Below are 7,626 nucleotides of genomic sequence, written 5' to 3' on the forward strand. Positions count from 1 at the left end.
TTCCTGATTGGGACATTGTACTACAGCTATGCAACATGTTACCATTCGGAGAAAATGGCTGTATTATTTCCTACATGTGAATCTGCAATGACCTCAAAATAAATTTTTGTTAAAAAGTACACCACTGGCCGGGTGCGGTGTCTCACACCTGTAATCCCAGCACTTTGGGAGTCAGAGGTGTGTGGATCACAAGGTCAGGAGATTGAAACCATCCTTCCTAACATGGTGAAACCCCCATCTCTACTAAAAATACAAAAAATTAGCCGGGTGTGGTGGCGGGCACCTGTAGTCCCAGCTACTCGGGAGGCTGAGACAGGAGAATGGCATGAACCTGGGAGGCGGAGCTTGCAGTAAGCCCAGATCACGCCACTGCACTCCAGCCTGGGCAACAGAGTAAGACTGCGTCTCCAAAAAAAAAAAAAAAAAAGTACATCACTGGATTCTGCAAGCCTCCCAAGCACACATCGGTAGCGGGCTCCCTCGCTGTCTGAATCACCGCGCTCTCTCCCCAGCTGTATTTCCAAAATGTCGCTTTCTAACAAGCTGATGCTGGACAAGCTGGACGTGAAAAGGAAGCCGGTCGTTATGAGAGTCGACTTCAATTTTCCTATGAAGAACAACCAGATAACAAACAACCAGAGGATTAAGGCTGCTGTCCCAAGCATCAAATTCTGCTTGGACAATGGATCCAAGTCAGTAGTCCTTATAAGCCACCTAGGCTGGCCTGATGGTGTCCCTGTGCCTGACAAGTACTCCTCAGAGCCAGTTGCTGTAGAACTCAAATCTCTGCTGGGCAAGGATGTTCTGTTCTTGAAGGACTGTGTAGGCCCAGAAGTGGAGAAAGCTTATACCAACCCAGCCGCTGGGTCTGTCATCCTGCTGGAGAACCTCCACTTTCATGTGGAGGAAGAGGAAGGGAAAAGATGCTCCTGGGAACAAGGCTAACGCTGAGCCAGCCAAATTAGAAGCTTTCCAAGCTTCACTTCCCAAGCTAGGGGATGTCTACGTCAATGATGCTTTTGGCACTGCTCACAGAGCCCACAGCTCCATGGCAGAAGTCAATCTGCTACAGAAGGCTGGTGGTTTTTTGATGAAGAAGGAGCTGAACTACTTTGCCGAGGCCTTGGAGAGCCCAGAGCAACCATTCCTGGCCATCCTGGGAAGAGCTAAAGTTGCAGACAAGATCCAGCTGATCAAGAATATGCTGGGCAAAATCAATGAGATGATTATTGGTGGTGGAATGGCTTGTACCTTCCTTAAGGTGCTCAACAACATGGAGATTAGCACTTCTCTGTTTGATGAAGAAGGACCCAAGATTGTCAAAGACCTAATGTCCAAAGTTGAGAAGAATGGTGTGAAGATTATCTTGCCTGTTGACTTTGTCACTGCTGGCAAGTTTGATGAGAATGCCAAGACTGGCCAAGCCACTGTGGCTTCTGGCATACCTGCTGGCTGGCTGGGCTTGGACTGTAGTCCTGAAAGCAGCAAGAAGTATGCTTAGGCTGTCACTCAGGCTAAGCAGATTGTGTGGAATGGTCCTGTGGGGTTTTTTGGGGGTTTTTGTTTGTTTGTTTGTTTTTTGAGATGGAGTCTCACTCTGTCACCCAGGCTGGAGTGCAATGGCACGGTCTTGGCTCACTGCAACCTCCGCCTCCCTGATTCAAGTGATTTTCCCGCCTCGGCCTCCTGAGTAGCTGGGACTACTGGTGCGTGCCACCACGTCTGGCTAATTTTTGTATTTTTAGTAGAGACTGGGGTTTCACCATGTTGACCAGGCTGGTCTTGAACTCCTGACCTCATGATCTGCCCACCTTGGCCTCCCAAAGTGCTGGGATTACAGGCATAAGCCACCACGCCCGGCCTTCTGTGGGGGTTTTTGAATGGGAAGCTTTTGCCCGGGGAACCAAAGCCCTCATGGACGAGGTGGTGAAAGCCACTTCTAGGGGCTGCATCACCATCGTAGGTGGTGGAGACACTGCCACTTGCTGTGCAAAATGGAACATGGAGGATAAAGTCAGCCATGTGAGCACTGGGGGTGGTGCCAGTTTAGAGCTCCTAGAAGGTAAAGTCCATCCTGGGGTTGATGCTCTTGGCAATATTTAGTACTTTCCTGCCTTTTAGTTCCTGTGCACAGCCCCTAAGTCAACTTAGCATTTTCTGCATCTCCACTTGGCATTAGCTAAAACTTTCCATGTCAAGATTCAGCTAGTGGCCAAGAGATGCAGTGCCAGGAACCTTTAAATGGTTACACAGAATCTCAGCTCATCTTTACTGCAAAAATTCAAAAAGTGAGGCGGGAGGATCGCTTCAGCCCGGGAGGTCGAGGCTGCAATGAGCCATAATCTTGCCACTGCACTACCTGGGAGTGACACCCTGTCTTGAAAAAAACAACAACAACAACATCAAACTGGCACTCCATATTCAAAGGGAAGAGAATTAAACTCCACTATTTAAAGGGACTAAATGTTTGTCTCCTACCTCCAATAAATTAATATAATAAATCCCTACCCTCCAGTGTGCTGGCATTTGGAGATGGGGCCTCTGGGAGATAATTGGTGAGGTCATGAAGGTGGGGCACTCATGATGGAATGTTAACTTTTCTTTTTTTTTTTTTTTTTTGATACGGAGTCTCGCTCTGTTGCCCAGGCTGGAGTGCAGTGGTGCGATCTCGGCTCACTGCAAGCTCCGCCTCCCGGGTTCACACCATTCTCCTGCCTCAGCCTCTCCGAGTAGCTGGGACTACAGGCGCCCGCCACCACACCTGGCTAATTTTTTCGTATTTTTAGTAGAGATGGGGTTTCACCGTGGTCTCGATCTCCTGACCTCGTGATCCGCCTGCCTCGGCCTCCCAAAGTGCTGGGATTACAAGCGTGAGCCACCGCGCCCGGCCAGAATGAGTTAACTTATAAGAAGAGACACCAGGGCCGGGCGCAGTGGCTCACGCCTGTAATCCCAGCACTTTGGGAGGCCAAGGCGGGCGGATCATGAGGTCAGGAGATCGAGACCATTGTGGCTAACACTGTGAAACCCCATCTCTACTAAAACTACAAAAAAATTAGCCAGGCGTGGTGGCGGGCACCTGTGGTCCCAGCTACTCGGAGAGGCTGAGGCAGGAGAATGGCGTGAACCTGGGAGGCGGAGCTAGCAGTGAGCCGAGATCGCGCCACTGCACTCCAGCCTGGGCGACAGAGCGAGACTCTGTCTCAAAAAAAAAAAAAGGAGACACCAGAACACCAGGCTGGGCACGGTGGCTCACACCTGTAATCCCAGCACTTTGGGAAGCTGAGGCAGGAGGATCCTTTGAGCCCAAGAGTTTGAGGTTGCAGTGAGCTATGATTGTGCCACAGCACTCCAGCCTGCGTGACAAAGCAAGAACCTGCCTCAGTAATAGTAATAACAGGCCGAGTGTGGTGGCTCACACCTGTAATCCCAGCACTTTGGGAGGCCTAGGTGGGTGATCACCTGAGATCAGGAGTTCGAGACCAGTCTGGCCAAAATGGTGAAACCCCATCTCTACTAAAGATACAAAATTAACTGGCCATGGTGGCGGGCACCTGTAATCACAGCTACTTCAGAGGCTGAGGCAGGAGAATCACTTGAACCCAGGAGGTAGAGGTTGCAGTGAGCCAAGATCGCGCCACTGCACTTCATCCTGGACGACAGGGTGAGACTCCATCTCAAATACTACTACTACTAATAAATAATAATAATAATGAAAAGACACCAGCGACCTCTCTTTCTCTCTGTCTTTCTCTCTGTCACCCCCATGCCCTCTTCCCAACTTGAGGACACAACCAGAAAGTAGCCATCTTTGAGCCAGGAAGAAAGCCCTCACCAAGAACAGAATCTACTGTCATTTTGACCTTGGACTTCATGGTGTCAAGAATCATATTTTGTTATCGTATTGTATTTTGTTATTTTGTAATTGTATTTTGTTATAGTGGCTCAAGTAGAGTAAAAGACAGAAATGGCAAGAAAGTTAAACCCATCTCACTAGAGGTTTGTCATGGAGGAGACAGAGCGTTGGGTTTAGGCCTGAGCTTTGGAGTTGGAAAGAATTGAGTTCACACCTAGGCTGGGGACCTTGAACAAGTCCCTTGAGTTCTCTGAACCTCAATAGCCCCTTCTGTAAAATGAAGATAATAAAGCTGTTGTGAATGCACCTTGAAACTGCAAGACACATGTCTAAGCACCAGGTAGGCACTCAATAAATAGAGGTAGTGCTATTCTTTTTATTAATGTCTTTCTAGTTGGTCATGCTAATGATATAGTGGGACAGGCAGAACTGGGTCTTCAAGACTTCAGGTGCCAGGCTGAGGAGCTTGGACTTGTACTTGAGAGCACTAGGGAGCCGTGGGAGGTGTGTGAGCAGGGAAGAGACAGAAAAATGTCCCTTTGGTACTGAGGTGAATGACTAGGAATTGAAGTTTAGGAGACCAAGGACACTTTGACAAGTACCCAGGTGAATGTCTAGACCTGGATGGTGGCAATCGGGATGATGGGAGTGAGAAGAAATAAGTAGGCCAGGCTTGGTGGCTCATGCCTGTAATCCCAGCACTTTGGGAGGCCAAGGTGGGTGGATCACCTGCGGTCAGGAGTTCAAGACCAGCCTGGCCAACAATGGTGAAACTCTGTCTCTACTAAAAATACAAAAATTACCCAGGTGGGGCCAGGCGCAGTGGCTCACGCCTGTAATCCCAGTACTTTGGGAGGCCAAGGCGGGCAGATCACGAGGTTAGGAGTTCGAGACCGGGCTGACCAACATGGTGAAACTCTGTCTCTACTAAAAATACAAAAATTAGCCAGGCGTGGTGGTACGTGTCTGTAATCCCAGCTACTCGGGAGGCTGAGGCAGGAGAATTGTTTCAACCCAGGAGGTGGAGGTTGCAGTGAGCCGAGATCATGCTACTGCACTCCAGCCTGGGCAACAAGAGTGAAACTCTGTCTCAGAAAAAGAAAAAAAAATTATCCAGGCATGGTGGCAGGTACCTGTAATCACAGCTGCCTGGCAGGCTGAGGCAGGAGAATCACATGAACCCGGGAGGTGAAGGTTGCAGTGAGCCGAGATCGCACCACTGCACTCCAGCCTGGGTGACAGAGTGAGGCTCCGTCTCAAAAAATAATAATAATAATAAATAAATACATACATAAATAAGTAGTTAAGTAGTTCAAGATGAGTATTGGGTATAGGGCTTGAATGGTAACTCCACGACCCAGGTCGGAAGTAGCAGTTAAGAGGGGTTGGGGTCAGGGTATCAATGTCAGTTTTCACTTTGCCTAGAATGTTTTTTCTCGTTGTGTCTTCCTGAAATATTCTTACTGGTCCTTGGAGACACTGCCCAAAGATCCCTCCTCTGAGAATCTCCCTGGAACATGTGTGGTCCTGCAAAGCTGCTGCTCATGATGTTATCCTACAAACATCCAAATCCCGGCATATGAGTTTCTCTAGGGCGGTCTCTGGCTGGTTCCATTGTAGGATCTGTCCACGCCCTGCATATGCCTGGTACCAAAAAAGGAAACTGGGTCTGCAGGACGTTGCTGCAGTTCAGGTGCTGGCCGCGTGGGGGCAGAAGTGCACAGGTCAAAGCGTCTGGAAAAAGCCCTCAGGCTGCAGGACCAGCAGAGCATCACCCAGGACGTCCCTGGTTGAGAACTACGTCTTTTTATTCGTTTTAAAGGGGCGCGAGGCACTAGGACCCAGTTTTGTCCACCTAACTCACCCACCCAGCGACACAAGCCCCGCAGCCCATAGCCAGAGGATATTTACGCAAAACCTAAATCAGATCAGTCTTTCCTCTGCTCAGAACATTTTTTTTTTTTTTTTTTGAGGGAAGGAGTCTTGCTCTGTCGCCCAGACTGGAGTGCAATGGTGCAATCTCGGCTTGCTGCAACCTCCGCCTCCCAGGTTCATGTAACTCTCCTGCCTCAGCCTCCCGAATAGCTGGGATTACAGATGTGGGCCACCACGCCCAGCTAATTTTTGTATTTTTAATAGAGACGGGGTTTCACCATGTTGGTCGGGCTGGTCTCGAACTCCTGACCTCAAGTGATCCACCCGCCTCGGCCTCCCAAAGTGCTGGGATTACAGGCATGAGCCACCATGCCCAGCCTGCTCAGAACCATTTGTTTGTGGCTCCCACTTAACCCAGTGGGAGTGCTGAAATAATCTAAACATTTTACATGGCATTTACAGATGCGATATTTTATTCTTTAATCCTTTAAAATCTCTCCATCAATAAAACTCTTCAGAAGTCCTTAGCAGTTGTTAAAAATCTAAAAAATAAATATACAAATAAGTGGTAATGTATGTTCTCTCAAACATTCTGAAACTACTTCTAAACTCAACCAAATTGTGACACACTTTTCCATTTAAAATTACCAGTCTTGGCTGGACGCAGTGGCTCACACCTGTAATCCCAGCACTTTGGGAGGCCAAGGCTGGTGGATCAACTGAGGTCAGGAGTTCAAGACCAGCCTGGCCAACATGATGAAACCCCGTCTCTACTAAAAATACAAAAAAGTTAGCCGTGTGTGGTGGCCAGCGCCTATAATCTCAGTTACTTGGGAGGCTGAGGCAGGAGAATCGCTTGAGCCTGGGAGGCAGAGGTTGCAGTGAGCCAAGATTGTGCCATTGCACTCCAGCCTGGGCAACAAAAGCAAAACTCCGTCTTTTTTTTTTTTTTTTTTTTTTTTTTGAGACGGAATCTCGCTCTGTTGCCAGGCTGGAGTGCAGTGGCATGATCTCAGCTCACTGCAACCTCCGCCTCCTGGGTTCAAGCGATTCTCCTGCCTGAGCCTCCTGAGTAGCTGGGACTACAGGTGTGTGCCACCACGCCCAGCTACTTTTTTGTATTTTTAGTAGAGATGGGGTTTCACCATGTTGGCCAGGATGGTCTCGATCTCTTGACCTCGTGATCCACCTGCCTCAGCCTCCCAAAGTGCTGGGATTACAGGCGTGAGCCACCGCACCCGGCGAAACTCCATCTTAAAAAAAAAAAAAAAAAAATTACCAGTCCTGGCCAGGCGTGGTGTCTCCCACCTATAATCCCAGCACTCTGGGAGGCCGAAGCGTGTGGATTACTTGAGGTCAGGAGTTCAAGACCAGGCTGGCCAATGTGGCGAAACCCCATCTCTACTAAAAACACGAAAATTAGCCAGGGATTGTGGTGCATGCCTGTAATCCCAACTATTTGGGAGGCTGAGGCAGGAGAGTCACTTGAACCCAGAAGGTGGAGGTTGAAGTGAGCCTAGATCATGTCAATGCACTCCAGCCTGGGCGATAGAGCAAGACTCCGTCTCAAAAAAAAAAAAAAAAAAAATTAGCTGGGCGCGGTGGCGGGCGCTTGTAGTCCCAGCTACTCGGGAGGCTGAGGCAGGAGAACGGCGTGAACCCGGAAGGCGGAGCTGGCTGTGAGCCGAGATCGCGCCACTGCACTCCAGCCTGGGTGACAGAGCGAGACTCCGTCTCAAAAAAAAAAAAAAGAAAAAGAAAAAAAGAAAAGGCCCAAAGGCTCCTCGAGGCTTCCGTATTACGGAACACACGCGCAAAGATGGCGGCAACCTGGTTTACAGGCCCTTAAATGGTCACGTGATAAACCAACTTCCGGCCTTTCTCCCAAAGCGTTT

The 7,626-nt window shown here is 49.2% G+C and overlaps 1 pseudogene; it reads left to right on the forward strand.

Moving 5' to 3' along the window:
- The first annotated feature begins 283 nt into the window (after positions 1 to 283).
- On the forward strand, positions 284 to 2,449 carry LOC116478521 (phosphoglycerate kinase 1-like; annotated as a pseudogene).
- Positions 2,450 to 7,626: the final 5,177 nt, after the last annotated feature.

Source organism: Hylobates moloch, unplaced genomic scaffold, assembly GCF_009828535.3.
Source record: "Hylobates moloch isolate HMO894 unplaced genomic scaffold, HMol_V3 SCAFFOLD_12, whole genome shotgun sequence".
Lineage (NCBI taxonomy): Eukaryota > Metazoa > Chordata > Mammalia > Primates > Hylobatidae > Hylobates > Hylobates moloch.